Here is a 16005-nt window from a genome sequence, read left to right on the forward strand (position 1 = left end):
CTGTGTAATGACTACTTACAGATAATCGAATATTCGAACTATATAGAAATGATATTAACAGTAATATCATACAACCTCCATTCACAGAAAAAAGTTAATAACAGATGGCGGTATGCAATCCAATTCATACCTTTATTTTGAAACACCTGTGTAAACAACACACAACTGTTTGTTGCAAGTGAGAGCTTGGAATATGATCAGTGGCTTCTTTGAAGATTACAAAACATTATTCAAAAATTTTGAACTCACGTTATCTTTTAATCGGCCCTTTGGTGCAGTGGATAGCACATTGGACTTCTAATCCAAAGGTCGCGGGTTCGAACCCCGCAAGGGCTCAAATAAACCAGAGATTTTTTGAAAATATTCTTTTACACCAAACGGACTAATTAAATTTATGAGTATATAGTTGTCATACAAAATCAAGTGCTTGCATGGTTCGTTTTTTCTTTTGACGAGGTATCTTCACAAAAGTTGGCATAGATTATTATTTAATGTATCGCTACCATCTCCGAAGTAATTGTTCAGATCGGACCACTCTAGCATATATGTAGCTGCCATATAAATTGACCAATCAAAATCAAAAATCAACCTTTCAATTCCCCATTATACCAAGAAAAATGTTTCGTGCAGTTGAAAATAACGACAACGTTATTCTTTAAACCGCATTCACCATATTCGATTCCACCAAGGACTATAACTTTCACCACTAAAACAACGCAGAATAACTCTTGCCAAAAGGTGCTACTTCGGACTGAATAAGCAATTGAGAAGTAAAGTCCTCTCTTGACGAATAAAGACCAAACTCTACAAGCAACTCATCTCGCCGTCCTGCTACATGAGTATTCGACGCAGTATTCACCGGGGGAGCAGAATAACAGGAAGACCTCCACTCCGTTGGAAAGATCAGGTGAAGAGGGACACTTGGAATCTCCAATTGACGCCAAACACGAAAAGGAAGAACGAATGGCGCGCTGTTGTTACCTCGGTTATTACCATGTAAGCGGTGTCTACGCCAATAAAGAAGAAGAATCAAGCAATCGTAAGAGAATTACAACAAATAGGAAAGTAATCATCAAAAAAGTTAAACTAATTGTCCAAATACTCCCTCCTAAAAAATTGGTTGTAATGACTTTTCATTAAACAATTAGATAAATAAAATTTACACCGGAAACTTATACATATGTACACACATACATATGAATGAGCATTCTGAAATAAATTTAATGCCACCACATTAGCAAAGCAAGCTAATAATAATAAACGAATAATAATAATAAACAAACAGAAGCAACAAATTCACAAAGCCAATAAAATACGGTAAACATAGGTGTTTTATCAACACATACATGCATAAATAAACAGATAATTACAAGCAATATGGATTAATGCGAAGAGTTAAGAGTGTGAAAACACACATTAGCATAAACAAAAGGCAATACTTTTAATGCTTCATTAGGACTTAAACTGGGCGTAACGGCAGTCCAAGAGGCGCTGACAATTACACGAAAATCATTAATTTAGAAATTTCATAAAATGGCAAATAGACCAAAAGGAATGAAGTGAAAGGGCAATGGCAACAAACAAAAGGATAAAGACCGGAGAAAATGGCGCGACAATGGCAATGAGGCCCTTCATGCGAGTACATGATACATACATATGTACAACAATATGTGTTTGTGTATGTAAGGGCATGAGAATGTGTTTTATTGTCCGGCGACATATTAAATGCCTATGAAAAGTCTTCAAATGTGAAGCTTTTGTTTGAATTTGTGTGTGTATTATGCATATATGTATGTATGTATGTACATATATGTACATTATATTATCTATCGGTATATAAAAGTTGCACTCCTACCATATGTGGGCTAGTTTTTCACTAGTGCCAAGGTAATAAGATTCACTTTCTACACTGCAACTTTTTTCTTGTGTTATATTTATCTAAGCTTCTTGTAGGTGGAGTGGTGTACTGTCAGGAACTCCCTATCAACTCCAGATTCAGACTACCTGACTATTCCAGTATCTTCCACGCCGAGGTTTCAGCAGTAGATTTACTGCTCCGGAGTGCAGCCTCCTTCAGAGAAGTGACCATCCACTCAGATAACAGAGCGGCAGTACCAGCTTTGAGCTCATTAACAGTGTTTTCAGGGTTGGTCAAGGTACGCCGAACCTCGCTATCAATAGTTTGAAGTGTTTTTGTGATAAGACCGCTATGGGTGCCAGGCCACAGCGGAATCGCAGGAAATTGTAAAACTGATGAGCTAGCAAGGAATGGAACCCTAAAACCGCTATCGGTAGAATGGCAGCGGGTCGGGCCCTATCCTCCTGTATTCTACAGCTAGATAGCTGGGCTTCGCGGAAGCTTGGACAGTGCAGGGCTACCATCGGTACATGCAGTACCGATATTGCGAAAGTAAATCTAAAAATTCCTGACTGGATATGAACTAGTCTTAAAGAGTCCTGAATACCGGTTTATCAAGTATTTTATTTAGCCGCAACAACCTAATATAATTTTTTATACTGTTTATTGCTGTTATGTGTTTATCAAAAATGGTGGTACTTAACACTAGTTAGACATTAGTTTGCAACTAGTTATTTTCACTGCTGGGTAATTGCTCATATTCAAGTGTTAGCAATTAGTTATTGTTGTATAAACGTCTGTTGACAACGGACAATGCAATTACAATAAAAAATTAACATTAAGACATACATACATACATTCATAGATAGATCTAAGCGCAGATCTACTACATATAAAGTGGCAAACTAAATGTATGTACCGTTGAAAAGGCGATTTCGATTATGGCTCATAGTTAGTTCAAGTCACTGCCGTTATTGTCCAACAGACAATTTGTAAAAAAGGACTATCTGTTTAATGACGGTCATTGCATTGACTGGACCTCATTTCTTGTGGTTGTCACACACTATATTGCACATACTGTTATTGTATTCCACTGGGTGGTGGCATTTACACACTTCTTCAATGTATATGTCTGTATATTTGATTGAGACATAGTAAGTAGTGGCAGACATTAGGCTTAGAGCACAGGGGATTTGGTAATCGAGGTGCAGACAAAAGTATTTGGGTCATTATGGCACAAAACACATTTCACATGCAAACAAATACTTAAACAAAGAAGTAAACTTGCAGATAAAAGTGTGCCCGCTGTATGTTATTGTTTGTCACACTTAATAGCCGTCAAGTTAGGGGACTGGCATAAGGACAAGGAACGGAAGGCAGCGTAAAAAGTTTCGACATGATTAAACGACTGGCATTTCTAATGCACACACTATTTGACAAAGTTCTGGGGGACGGCAACAAGAAAAAACTAACAAGGACTAAATTTTTAGTATGAAAATATTTGATATTTTTCTGCGAGACTAAGATATTAAGTCTATTAGGGCACTTTATTCTTCGACAAGTTGATATACAAGTGGTTGTTTTTTTGCATGTCTGTGTAGTTTTCGTATCACAGTCATTCAAATTTAAGTACATGGAAAATGGTTTTCGAGAAGATTTCGTTAATGATGCACAATAGAAATCTTAGATTTATTTCTTTTCGAAATTGCCAGAAAGAAATAACAGTAAATGAAAATGGTGCAGAAAGGTTTTGAGAAGTATACTTTATTCAAAACACAAGTATTTGAGCGGCACAAAGCAATCAGGGTAGATCCGGTAGTCATAGAAAACCTGCCTCATGCGAGCCATCCATCCATATCTGTTAACAAAGATAACGTTGAAAGAGTTTAAGAATGAGTGCTTGAAAATCGTCTTATTGGTATTAGAGGATAGCAGAGGATCTGAACATTTCTTATAGATCGACTCAATGCCTTTGTAGCCTGGCACCCAAAATATTAGTATATCATATATCCAAATATATAGATATATGTATGTATATGTATATCCTTATTTAATCCTTGAATACATAAAAAAGGTAAACAACTCATTTTCAGCGAAACGAGTAAAGAAGAAAGGAAAAATTCGTACAAAGTAAAAGCTTAGTCAAGATAATAAACCTGTGAGATGAAGTAGGAATAAAGCTCAGAGTAAGTTGAAAAACGAAGTTTGTTTAATAAAATTACGGCAATAAATTTGTAAAGGCAAAAGCAAATATGGGTGGAGGATGGAGTCATGTGTAGAAGTTCACGCAAGTGAGGAAAGTTCTCTGATCGCCATTCACTTGGGAGTGGCCAGAAACGATTCTTTTACATATGACTCAAGCAGCTCACGACTTCCGGTCTTTGACCAAGTATCCTCTGGGTAGCCTAAGAACATCCGTTTGAAGGCGAGCTAAAGTGAGAAGGCGAAAAATCCCCTGCATAGGTTTGTGCGCTGGGTTTGGGACCCGCCACGTAAAAAACACCCCCCAATGAAAAGAAAAAACAGCCTCGGACGAGAGACCCCCCTTTTGATGACGACCACGGCAAACGAAATAAGGACTATGATTTGAGGGCATGCACCTGGAATGTCCGTTCCCTTAATTGGAAAGGTGCCGCTGCCCAGCTGGTAGATGTCCTCGTGAAGATAAAGGCTGACATCACCGCCGTCCAAGAAATGCGATGGACGGGACAAGGACAGAGACGAGTAGGTCCTTGTGACATTTTCACAACAGACAGCCGAAAGATTTTCTACTCGGCTTGCACTCCTGCTCTCTGAGAGCACTCGTCAACAACTCGGTATAAGGGAACTGTGGGACGGCATTTCAAACTCCTTACGTACAGCTGCAATCGAAACCATTGGTGTTCGGAAAGTGCAAAAGAACAGCTGGTACGACGAGGAGTGCCGTGTCGCAGCGGAGAGAAAACAGGCTGCCTACCTCGCAACGTTACGATCGACCACAACACGTGCGGGATGGGATAGATACCGAGAGTTGAAGAGGGAAGCGAGACGCATTTGCAGACAGAAGAAGAAAGAGGCCGAAATGCGTGAGTACAAACAGCTTGATAAGCTGGCCGACAGGGGTAATGCTCGAAAATTCTATGAAAAAATGCGGCGGCTTACAGAAGGTTTCAAGACCGGAGCATACTCTTGTAGAACCCCCAAAGGTGATCTAGTTACCGATGCCCAGAGCATACTTAGATTATGGAGGGAACACTTCTCCAGTGAACGCATAACACCAGGAGAAGGCGAACCCGATTCCCCAATCGATGACGATGGAGCAGACGTTCCATTACCCGGCCATGAAGAAGTTCGAATAGCAATTGGCCGCCTGAAGAAAAGCAAATATGAGGGTAAAGAACAAAGAAAGTAATGGATATGGAAGTGAGAGCACGCCTTAAAGGAAAACCGGTGGCAAACGCATTGGCGCTACCCGCACAAACTACAATCAAAGGAATTATGACACAAAAAGTAATAAGGATGACATGCAAGAATATCCAAATGACCGGTAAAAGAGGGCTAATGGGCTAAGAAGTCGTCAGATGATATTTAGAAACGAGAAAGGAAGAGGATGAGAACAAAACATTGAGAAGGCAGGAAACGAAGGTCACACAAAGTAAAAGCTTGGAGGAATAAAGCACAAAGCGATGGTTTACGTAAAAGGCAGAGAGTTAGTGACGTAAGGGCAATAAGATTTATTTTCGGTGCAAATTAAAGTTACAGTAAAAGTGGAGTCATAAGGAGGATACAGTTGGAGCAAAGTAAAAGATGTAAATGGAATAAAAACACAATAAATAGTGAGCGAGGAATGTAGAAGCCTCTAATTTGGAAATGCGGGCAGTGCTACCGATTGACCTCAATGCAAATGAGCTTTGACGAAAAAAGAGCTTTAGGAACAAGCAATTTTAAGTCAACTGGAGAAATGTAGATAATTGTTATAACGAGCACCGGAGTATCACAGTTATTAAAATTAGCTTTGAATAGTTGTGTGTTGATTACAGATTTTTCACTATTTTAAATTCTTTTAAAATATCGAGCTAAAGAATTATTCTTTAGTAGCGTAAAACTTACGAAAAATATAGTTAAATTATATCCACTTGCGAAAATCGAAAAAAATGTCTCTTCAAAATATTCCCAAAATAACGCATAATGTCACTTAATCCATTTCCCCAAATATAAAGGAAGCATCGAAGTCATCACAAACCTAACAATTCCTTCCAAAACGTCTCACTGGCTCATCGAAAGCTAATTTCGTGTTAGCCATAGGTCTTAAGCACTTGTTCCTTCAATTGTATGCGAGGTCGACTTTGCTTCCGTTGTCCATCCATGGGTATCGATTTAAAGCAGCCTTTCGCTGGAGCACCATCTTCCATACGATGCGCATTTGTTGGATTTTATGTGCTTAGCTATATGTTGTAGAGCCGTAGATCTCATACCGTACGTGGTTCTATCTTTTTCATTATTCATCGCTCGCGCGATCGGCTCCAAAGATCTTGCGAAGAACAGTTTTCCTTATGTACAGGTATACATATCTAGCTTTCAGAATAGGCAATTTGTAATGTCCCAGTGTCCTTTAGATCTTTGAGTATCTACCATAGATCAGATCAACTTACTTTTCTAAAACAACTATTTACATATTTTAAATAACGAACTCTTACTGATACTACCGGCTTCAGTAAGCTATCTTCCAACAATTTTCACTTGTTTTGCTCTCTTTAATGCTTACAATCCTTCCTTTATTGCTGCTGACCCGCAAGGGTAATAGTAAGCGGAAACCACTGTGGGTCCTAAAAGTGAGATGGTTGCTGCGAGCAAATCTAAGTGATTCCGCTATTATCAACTTGTAACCGTACTTACTTAGGTTACTTGTACTAAAAGCAGCAATGTGAAGTTGAAAGGAAAATGAAGCGAAAACAAATTTCCGTTGTGGTTGGGTGAGTGAGTGAACGAAAATCGAATGCAGCGGAAACGGAAATAAACACGCTGGTAAGTGGTTGTTGGCAAGAACAACATACATACAAACATATAAATACTTGGAAAAGCATTATAGTATATATTTACATACAGCTTGAAGGCATTTACTTATATACTTGAAAAGCTCCTGAGCACTATAAAAAGGAAAATTGTCACAAATGTTGATACAATTTTCTTTTTTGCTAAAACCAACAAAAACACTCGTATATTAATAATAATAACAACCTTTAGTTGCAAGGCACCCTTCATTCTAACCATAAAATGCGGTGGCCCACCCACCCACAGGGCACTTCTTAAGTGTGTACCACCGCCTTGAAGTCAAACTAGTAAATTCACTAGACTTGGCCACTTTCACTCCCCCTTCCGAACTTTTACCGTTACACTATACATGCAAACAAACACTTTGGCCTTTCCTCTATCTACCCTGTCATTTCACGCTTGCTTTCTTTGCTTATCGCTTGCGTAGCAACAATAACACTTGCCATTGTAATGGACAAATCGCTTTGGGTATAGAGGCTGTGGGCGCTAGAGGCTGCTATGAGCTTTTCTAAGCTACAAACGTATTTACTATAGAATGGCAATATTGTATGTTTGAAAGTTTGTGTGTGTGGTCTTGTGCTCAGTGACTTTGGTCTCGATTTATTTATAAACTTATTGTATTGACAATTTTTTTGGCTGGTATTTGCGCACATTTATTGACCGCCAGTCAACCGCGCAATAAAATAACAACAACATCAGAAAATTTGAACAGATGTGGCTCATTTCAATGGCTGGCAGTTTGTAAATGAAAAATAAGCCAACAATCATCTCGGCAAATAAATATGTCAGGCATAGAGACTTACGTGCACACACAAATAAACTTAATTACATACACACACACACAAACATACATGCAGTGCTGTTCATAAGTATATTAATATTCCCACTTATTTGGTTATCCCTTGAACAAGACTCAGTTTCAGGTTCAGGCGCAGGCAAATTGGCCACTTCGCTTTTCAATCGACTGAGTTTTTGTTATAATTTATGACACAGCTTCGGTTGCTTAAACCTCACTGCTGCTGGCCACTTTGCTCTGCATATACTTTTCTACTCACTCCTCTGTTGGTCTTTTCAAGTTCAATAGACTGTAATAAATTGTAATTAATTGTTGTAGTTGCGTGATTTTGACGTAGTAGCCGTTGACGGTATACTTTTATCATGAATACAAACACAACTAGCCAATATAGCCGACGTGTGCAAGTGGAGCACCCATGCTTGTATGTATGTATGTGAATGCGTATTTTGGTCATTTGGCGCTTAATCCCTTTACCCCAACTCATGCAGGATTTGCCGCTTTGCACTCTTGAAATATGGGTAACGTAAATGGTTTGATAGAAAAATTATTTTTTTTCGATTCTGTGATTAGCTTGATTATGATTGAGTGTGTACAGAATTGCAAAGCCACAAAATTATTTATCTTCATTTGAGAGCAATTGCATAATTAGGCTATCAGTTACCATTTAAGATAGCAGTAGAGTTAAAGATTAAAAAAGGCGCATTTAGTGGGGAGTAAATGACAAAACCAATATGGCGTTCGCGCTCAAAAAATTATTACAGCAAAATATGAGTATGAACTAGCAAAAACAATTGCAATTTGGAGATAAGTTTCTAATACTTTTTTTACTAAAAATACACAAAATTATTTTGCAACCGATTACAAATCTTCAAAACCAACTTTATATGAATAATACACACATATTTATATGTAAATTTACATAAATTATGCACATAGTGTAAAATGTAATAACATGAAAATATTTAAACTAAATTTAAATCATTAATATTATTTAAATTGTTTTACCACTTCCGATAAAGTCAAATAAATAATTGAAATTCGTATATAAAACTCCTCCAAAAATGCTTGATATCACTTAAAGTGATTTTTAAACAATTTTCTTTTATTTTTTTATATTTTTATATATTTCTATACATTTTTTATGTTTTATTTATTATTTTTTTCAAGCGTATTAAATTCACTCAATATCACGTGATGTACTCATGTCTCCTTTATTCTACATTGCAACATTTAATTTTGTTGCTAACAACACTAAATCTTTCAATCAACATAGGTAAATGTTTCCCAACATATGTATCACTCGCACCAACGCATACTCTCTCGCTCTCTTAACCAAGTGCTCATTTACAAAAATAACGTTCTCTTCAGTCGTGCAAAAGAAACGAGTAGAATGCAAACTGTTAATTAACATTTGCATGGATTGTATTTAACAGAAAATGCTAAAAAAACAAATGTTACTAACAGATTAATGAGCAGCAGAAAATATAAAAACATGATAAGAAGAAATTATATAGCAAAATTATAAGCAATGAAATCAAGCAGATTCGGTTGCAATGCAACTTTCGCAATTTCGATTTTGGTTAGGATAGGTATATGCGATGCAACATGTTGTCTTTTACAGCAGTTTATCAACGTCAACCCACGCTCTATAAATGAAATACATGCATATGTATGTACATATATGTAAATACATACAGAAATATAAATTAATGTATGTATGCAATAGGATTGAAATTTGAGGTATCCTCAGTATTTACCAACCTCAGAGAAAAGGTTATTATTATTTTTACTACAGATGAATTCAGATAATAATCCAAAGACTAATCAAAATTTTGATTTTTCTTTCCGAAAAAATTACACATCAGTGCGGTTTAAAAATTGAAATTCTTGTCAAAATCGTATTCCTTCGATCAATGCCTGATAAATCTAAGAAGATCGCATGAAAATTTCAAAGCGATTGGTTTAGCCATTTCTGAGAAACTTTCCTCACCGACATTGAAAACAGAGACGATAAAAATATGTTTGAAGATTTGGGGACCGATTAAACTAAGTTAAAAAATTCTTACCACTACACACAAAAATCTCTGCATCAACTTCAATTTTTCGAAAAATATTAATAAATATACATACATACATATGTACATACATAAGTACATTCAATGTACCATAAATGCAAAACAAATCCGGTTTTCGAAATTTACAAATGGGTATAGCTTCTTGAAAAAGAAATATTTTATACAATTTACTATCCAGGGCTTTTCAAACTGTTCATAAATGTTGAGAATGTAACAGCGCTGCTTATCTTTGCATGCACATAAACAAGTATTCAATGGAAAAAATGCTCGTTACGCAATAGAATATGCATAATTCTACTAAATATAACCCAGAAATTCACTTACCTTAATTATTGATTTCCATAAGACTTCTATTTAACTCATAAATGTTCTAATTAACGTCACTCTCCATTCCTTACACTTCACCAACAACACTTTGAACAGCGACAGGCGTTAACAGCGCAGCTAGCAGCACGCACTTTTCCACTTCACTTTTCACACGCGAATAAAACACATAAAAACAATAGCCCGCACTCATTTTTCACTTTAATTCAATTTATTACGATTAAATTTATTATTTTAGCAACTAATTTAATTAATTTTAGCCTTTTTCCGAACGAAATTCTAAATTTTGCACTCACTACGATTTAGCAGCAAACTTTTTCACCCACGCGCAATGAAACTGACAAATAACGGATATGCAGCGAATAGGATGTAACAGCGCTGCTGTAAACTTTACATGTACATACATGCATATAGACAAGTATTCTATGGAAACAAAGTTCGTTGCGCAATAGAATATTCATAATTCTATTAAATAAAATACAGAAATCCACTTACCTTAATTTTTTATTCCTGCAGGAACTCTTTTTAACTGGGAAATGTTCAAAATAACGTCATGTTCCATTCTTTACACTTCACCAACAACACTTTGAACAGCGACAGGCGTTAACAGCGCTGCTAGCAGCACGCACTTTTCCACATCACTTTTCACTCGCGAATTAAACACATAAAAACAAAGGCCCGCACTCATTTTTCACTTGAATTCAATTAAATACGATTCAATTTATGAATTTAGCAACTAATTTTATTAATTTTAACTTTTTTCCGTACAAAATTCGAAGTTTTACCTCACTACGATTTAGCAGCAAATTTTTTCACCCACGCGCAAGGAAACTGACAAATAACGGATGTGCAGCGAGTGAAGTTGTTATGCCTCGTTCGTTGCGCAGAGTTGTATGCGCATATTTAAAAAGAACCTTAGAAATTATAGTTTTGATAGTTTAATTAAAACAAATTAAATAAAACTAAATTATATTTTTAATTCAGTGTATAAAATACGATTAATAATTAATTATTTATAATATATACATATTTAGTAAAAAAAGGAGATATTTAAAATTAATTAAAATACCTTGTTGTTTTATTTATTTTTTTTTTTTTTTTGCAAAAAGAACTAATTTTTAAAATACATTTAATCAAGCGTTCTAATCAGTTTTCTTTTTGTCAATCTGATTAGTTTTTCATTTCCACATTTAAATATTTTATAAAACGACTGCAACCCTGCATCCGTCTCTGACTGTCTGCTAATTCCGTTTGTTCTTGACAGCTTCCTTCTCCGCCGACAAGTAAACTCACGATGCTCAGCAATTACAAGTGAATATTTATTAATTTTTGCATTTATTGTGCAGCAAATTAGTAATAACATGCATTAAACGAATTTAGTATAATTTTAGTATAACATTTTGTGAAATAATAAGTGGAGTTGTGAAGAGAGTTTGCATTTTTCTATCAACGAGTAAAAAGGCTGCGCAGCGGCCCGGCCATAAACGCAAATGTTAATGTTTGTGTTAAATTGTGGAATAAATACTATTATTAGTTATTAAATCGAAAGTAGTAATATTTTTGAATTGAATAATGTGAAATGTTAAGCTCCGGCAGTGTTAAAAGCCTTTTAATATGCAAAGAAAAGAGAGTGGGTGCTCGCAGCACCTTTTGTGCCGGCGACGAGTGCTTGCCTCGGATTACTAGTTTGTGTGTGTTTGTATATGTGGCTAAGTGAAGTAAATGCTCGTTATCATAGGTATGTACGTGCAAATGTTAAAAAGGTATCATTAAATGTTAAAATCAAATTTTTATTATCCCTTATTAAAAATGTGGTTATTTATTAATCAAAGGGCAATTCGTTTTTTCGTTGAAAGCAATACAGTTGTTTAAAATACTGAGGGAAAGGGCTTAATAGTAATAAAAATTTGAAACTTAAACTAAAAATTCACATTGCGTATTAAAAAAAATTAGAAAAATAGTTTCTTCGTTGGAAATTATTAATAAGTTTTCTTAAACAAAAACATTTTAACTTGAAAATGAAATTATTAAATTTGGAAACTGAATAACTTGAAGTGTTACATACATACATATATCCAGAAAAAACCGAATTTTGCGCATAATTTTATAAAATTTAGGATTCCCTTGTGCCCTTAACCGATACTCAGAAAGGTTTTTGAAAAAAGTTGTCTGTCGGTGAAAACTAATAAATTCTTGCTTTAGTCATTCAAAAATTTGACTTTGAAAAAAAATGACGGCTTTCAAGATAAAAATTGATTTTTATTTAATAACTTACACTCTAGAATGGCTTAAAAACCGGAATAATTATCGTAAAGTCGATCTATAGAGGCGTTTGGGAGAAAAATTCCTCACTGATTTTAAAAAATGAGTTTCGAGAAAAACGCTTTTGAAGACTACTTTGAATTGAAAATTGCTTACAAATACGCTCATATCTTTGAAACCATTTGCCGAATAAACTTCAAATTAAAAAAATAAAAAAATCGGTTTTTTTAAATTCAAAAATTAATATAACACCAATTTCATTGATAGCAAAAAATGTTGAAGAAAGTATACTACTATGAGAAAAAAATTTTAAGATATTCATAATTTTAAAATTCTAAATTTATTCTTTAAATCTATGTCTTCCCACTCAAAGTAATCCCCCTTTGGCAACTATAGGCCCCAATATACAATTTTCTAATAATACATACATACATTGTTAATAAGATATTAAACATGTATTATAAATCATTGAACTCACAGTAACTGCTTGAATAGGGCCAAGTTCATCGCGAACACTTTCACATGCAACTAATTAAAGTTCGCTCATCATTTACCAGCAAAAATGCCAAAATTATGCCAATAACTTATTTCCTTTATCGCATATTTTAATGCTTTCATCTTCTTCATATTTTGTTTACTTATTTACATTCCACCAATCATGCCCCACGATAACGGCAACTCCATAGCATGAGTTAGCCACCTTCCAGCTCCACCTCATAACCGCTATTTTATCACTTACCGAAAATCTTTTAAAAGAAATTACAGCCAAAATTAATTTACGACAAGCTTAATGATGCATTTTCGACCTTTCGTATGAAATCTCAATTAAAATTCTCCGCCAACGGGCAAAAACTGCCTCCTTCAGCCTCTGTGTGCGCACGTCGGTCAATATTTGTGCGACACTGACGCCAGGCAGTCAAGCGGCCGGTCGGCCCGTAAGCTTGATGCTTGATGTTGCAGTAAGCGAGCAAATATCAAAAGGAAAACTAATTAAAGTATCGGCGTACGTTTTCGATGCCGCATTTTATTACTTTAGTGGCTGTTATTGTTGTTATTGTTGCATTGGACCTGTGCCGCGTGCCACCTTTGCTGTTGTTGTTGTTCAGTTGTTGCAGGCGTAACGCAGTTTACATTTTTAATCGACAACATAAAAAAATTCAAACGCTACAAAAAGCTCCCAACCACTACCGCAGCTACGCGTGTTGGGGTCCATCGACTGTCGGCAGTCGCAACTGTGGTCGCACTGTGGCCGTAAAGTCAGGTAGAAAAATATAAATGCTGCTTGTTTTTATTATTATTACTCATGGGCGCTCATATACGATACTTATACGGTTTGTATGGGCTTGCCTCTTTGTCGGCCCGTGTACGCCTGCCACGATAACTGGTAATCAAGTGCAGCCAAAATACCGCCAATAACACCAGCAGCAACACGAACAACAACATTTGCCGGCGAATGTTCGACCGCCTGCCATGAACGCCAATTATCGGCAACATGAGCAACTCAATCGACAAGTTAAATACAGGTTACGCGCCTAACATGTCCACTCAACCTGTGCACCCGTACCTCCTTTAGCACCGCGTGCGGCTATGCTACCCCACTGCATCACCCCTCCCTCAAGCCATACGCTTTGTCCAAATGCTGCTATTTGGCGGCTCACGTTAGTTAGAGATTCCGTTGCAATCGTTTGCCATCGATGCAATTGTCGAGTGTGGGCTGTACTGTGGGCTGCACTGTGAGAGCGTACAACGCTTGAGTTACTATGGAGCTCAGACGCACATATGTATGTATGTATATATAGTACATCTGTACATACCCTCGGCTGGTGGGAGCCGTAGCAGATTTGGAGAAAATTACTGTTAAAGATAGCCATACAACCCCGCAAACCCCCCCCGTCTCCGCCATCAACATGTGCGAAGTCATGACAACAACAGCAATAACAACAACAAGTTAAGTAAATACTAGAGAAGAGCAGCAGCTGCGACACAACAACTTCGAAGAGGTGCTCAACGTTTAATAGGGGCTGAGTCAAACAATCGTTCCCCCCGTTAGATAAGACCGCTGACAAACACACATGTGCACCACACAAACACCCAGTTTCATCCATGCATTTGGCCATGCAACAATTGAGCAATTTTCATTAAGTCGCTGATAGTAATATGCGCTGCGGTTATGCGCTTGTGTGGCGTGGCGTGGTTGCGCGCGGCGTGCTGTGGGCGTCGTTGCAGCTTGCAAGTGAAATGCCATTTATACGCCAGTTTGCGCCAGTTGATGGCGAATTTTGTGAATTTGTGCAACAAATGTGATTTTAATCTTATTGCTTATGCATGCTTTGGCTCGAAATTAAGCAATTAGCAAGCGCGATTGGCAGCAAAATGATGGTTATGTTGCGAGTGTTGTTAAGTTGTCGCAAAATGAAGTTATTATCTTTTATCAATATAGTGCTCAGAAATTGTAAATTTCAGCGAAAAGTTATTTAGTTAAGCAATCACAAGTTTGGCATATATTTATAATTTATTTTAAGGTTTTCAGTGTTAAAAATTAATGAATGATTAGTTGAAACTAAATTATTAGTTGTTGTCTTCTTCTACAAGTAACAGTACCTGTAGTAGCTTGGCTTCGCTTGGAATATCCAATTGGCGCCACGTAGCGAAGAGAAGAAACGACTGGCGCGCTGTTGTTGACTCGGCTATAATCGCGTAAGCGGTGTCTTCGCCAGTAAAGAAGAGAAGAAGAAGTTTAAAATCTAATTTCCAACGATTTTCAAGCATAAATCGGCCGATACTGCTGCAATGTCACGTTCGATAATCATGCGAGCTCATCAATCGTCGCTGGGTTGTTGGCATTAAGCATAGACTTGACGTAGCTCCACAGGAAATAGCCTAACGGCGTCAAATCGCACGACCGCGGCAGCCAATTGACGGAGCCATTTCGTGAGATAACACATCATCGCTGCAGATGTTTTTTCGTTGAAAATCCGGATAATTTTCAAGTTGCTCAGCTAAATTCACGAGCATTTGACGATTCTGGTGATCAAGCAGCTTCAAGTCTTGTGTCAATTTGATTTTGTATGAATATAGATCAAGATCTTTTCACTAGCGGCTGCAATATTCTCGACACTCCGGGCACTGTGGATTCAAATTTTTCCACTAGACGCTCAATTATTGATCTGACAGGACGATTATGACGGCCTTAAATTTGACGTAGCGCGCTTCAAGTTGAGGCCGCTGACTGCGAATTTCGGTAGGAAATTTTAATAATTTTGACTCGCTGTTGGATCGTATAACTTTTCATGATGAAATTGCAAACCTTTCTGAAGAGAAATGTCAAAATAGCGGCAAAAAATATGGTGTCATTTGCAGTCCCTGTCGGCCTGTATGGTCCTTATTGAAAACCCCTTTACTTGTTATAAGCCTCTGCTGGGATGACCTTCAACAAAATTTTTATTTTTTCGGCTTTGGCTAATTTTAGGAATGCTTTTCGCTAGAATTTAATTGAAAACACAAAATTGCAAGCAAACTGGGTGTTAAAGTTTTCTTCTATGGTAAAAATACCCTAGACAAATATACACTATCAAACTTAACACCAACATTAAAAAAGTAGCACCGATCTATGTAGTTGCAATAACCGCCGATATCGACAGATTACAGCTGCCATACAA

At 36.7% G+C, this 16005-nt stretch overlaps 1 long non-coding RNA gene and 1 other non-coding gene across 2 annotated transcripts in view; both read left to right on the forward strand.

Annotated features, from left to right (window-relative positions):
• The window catches only part of LOC125778337 (uncharacterized), a 178286-nt gene that overhangs the window by 152826 nt on the left and 9455 nt on the right, over nt 1-16005 (forward strand). The window lies entirely within an intron of this gene.
• On the forward strand, nt 264-337 carry Trnar-ucu (transfer RNA arginine (anticodon UCU)). The gene has a single exon. It is a non-coding gene; the product is annotated as a tRNA-Arg (tRNA).

This window comes from Bactrocera dorsalis, chromosome 4, assembly GCF_023373825.1.
Source record: "Bactrocera dorsalis isolate Fly_Bdor chromosome 4, ASM2337382v1, whole genome shotgun sequence".
Taxonomy (NCBI): domain Eukaryota; kingdom Metazoa; phylum Arthropoda; class Insecta; order Diptera; family Tephritidae; genus Bactrocera; species Bactrocera dorsalis.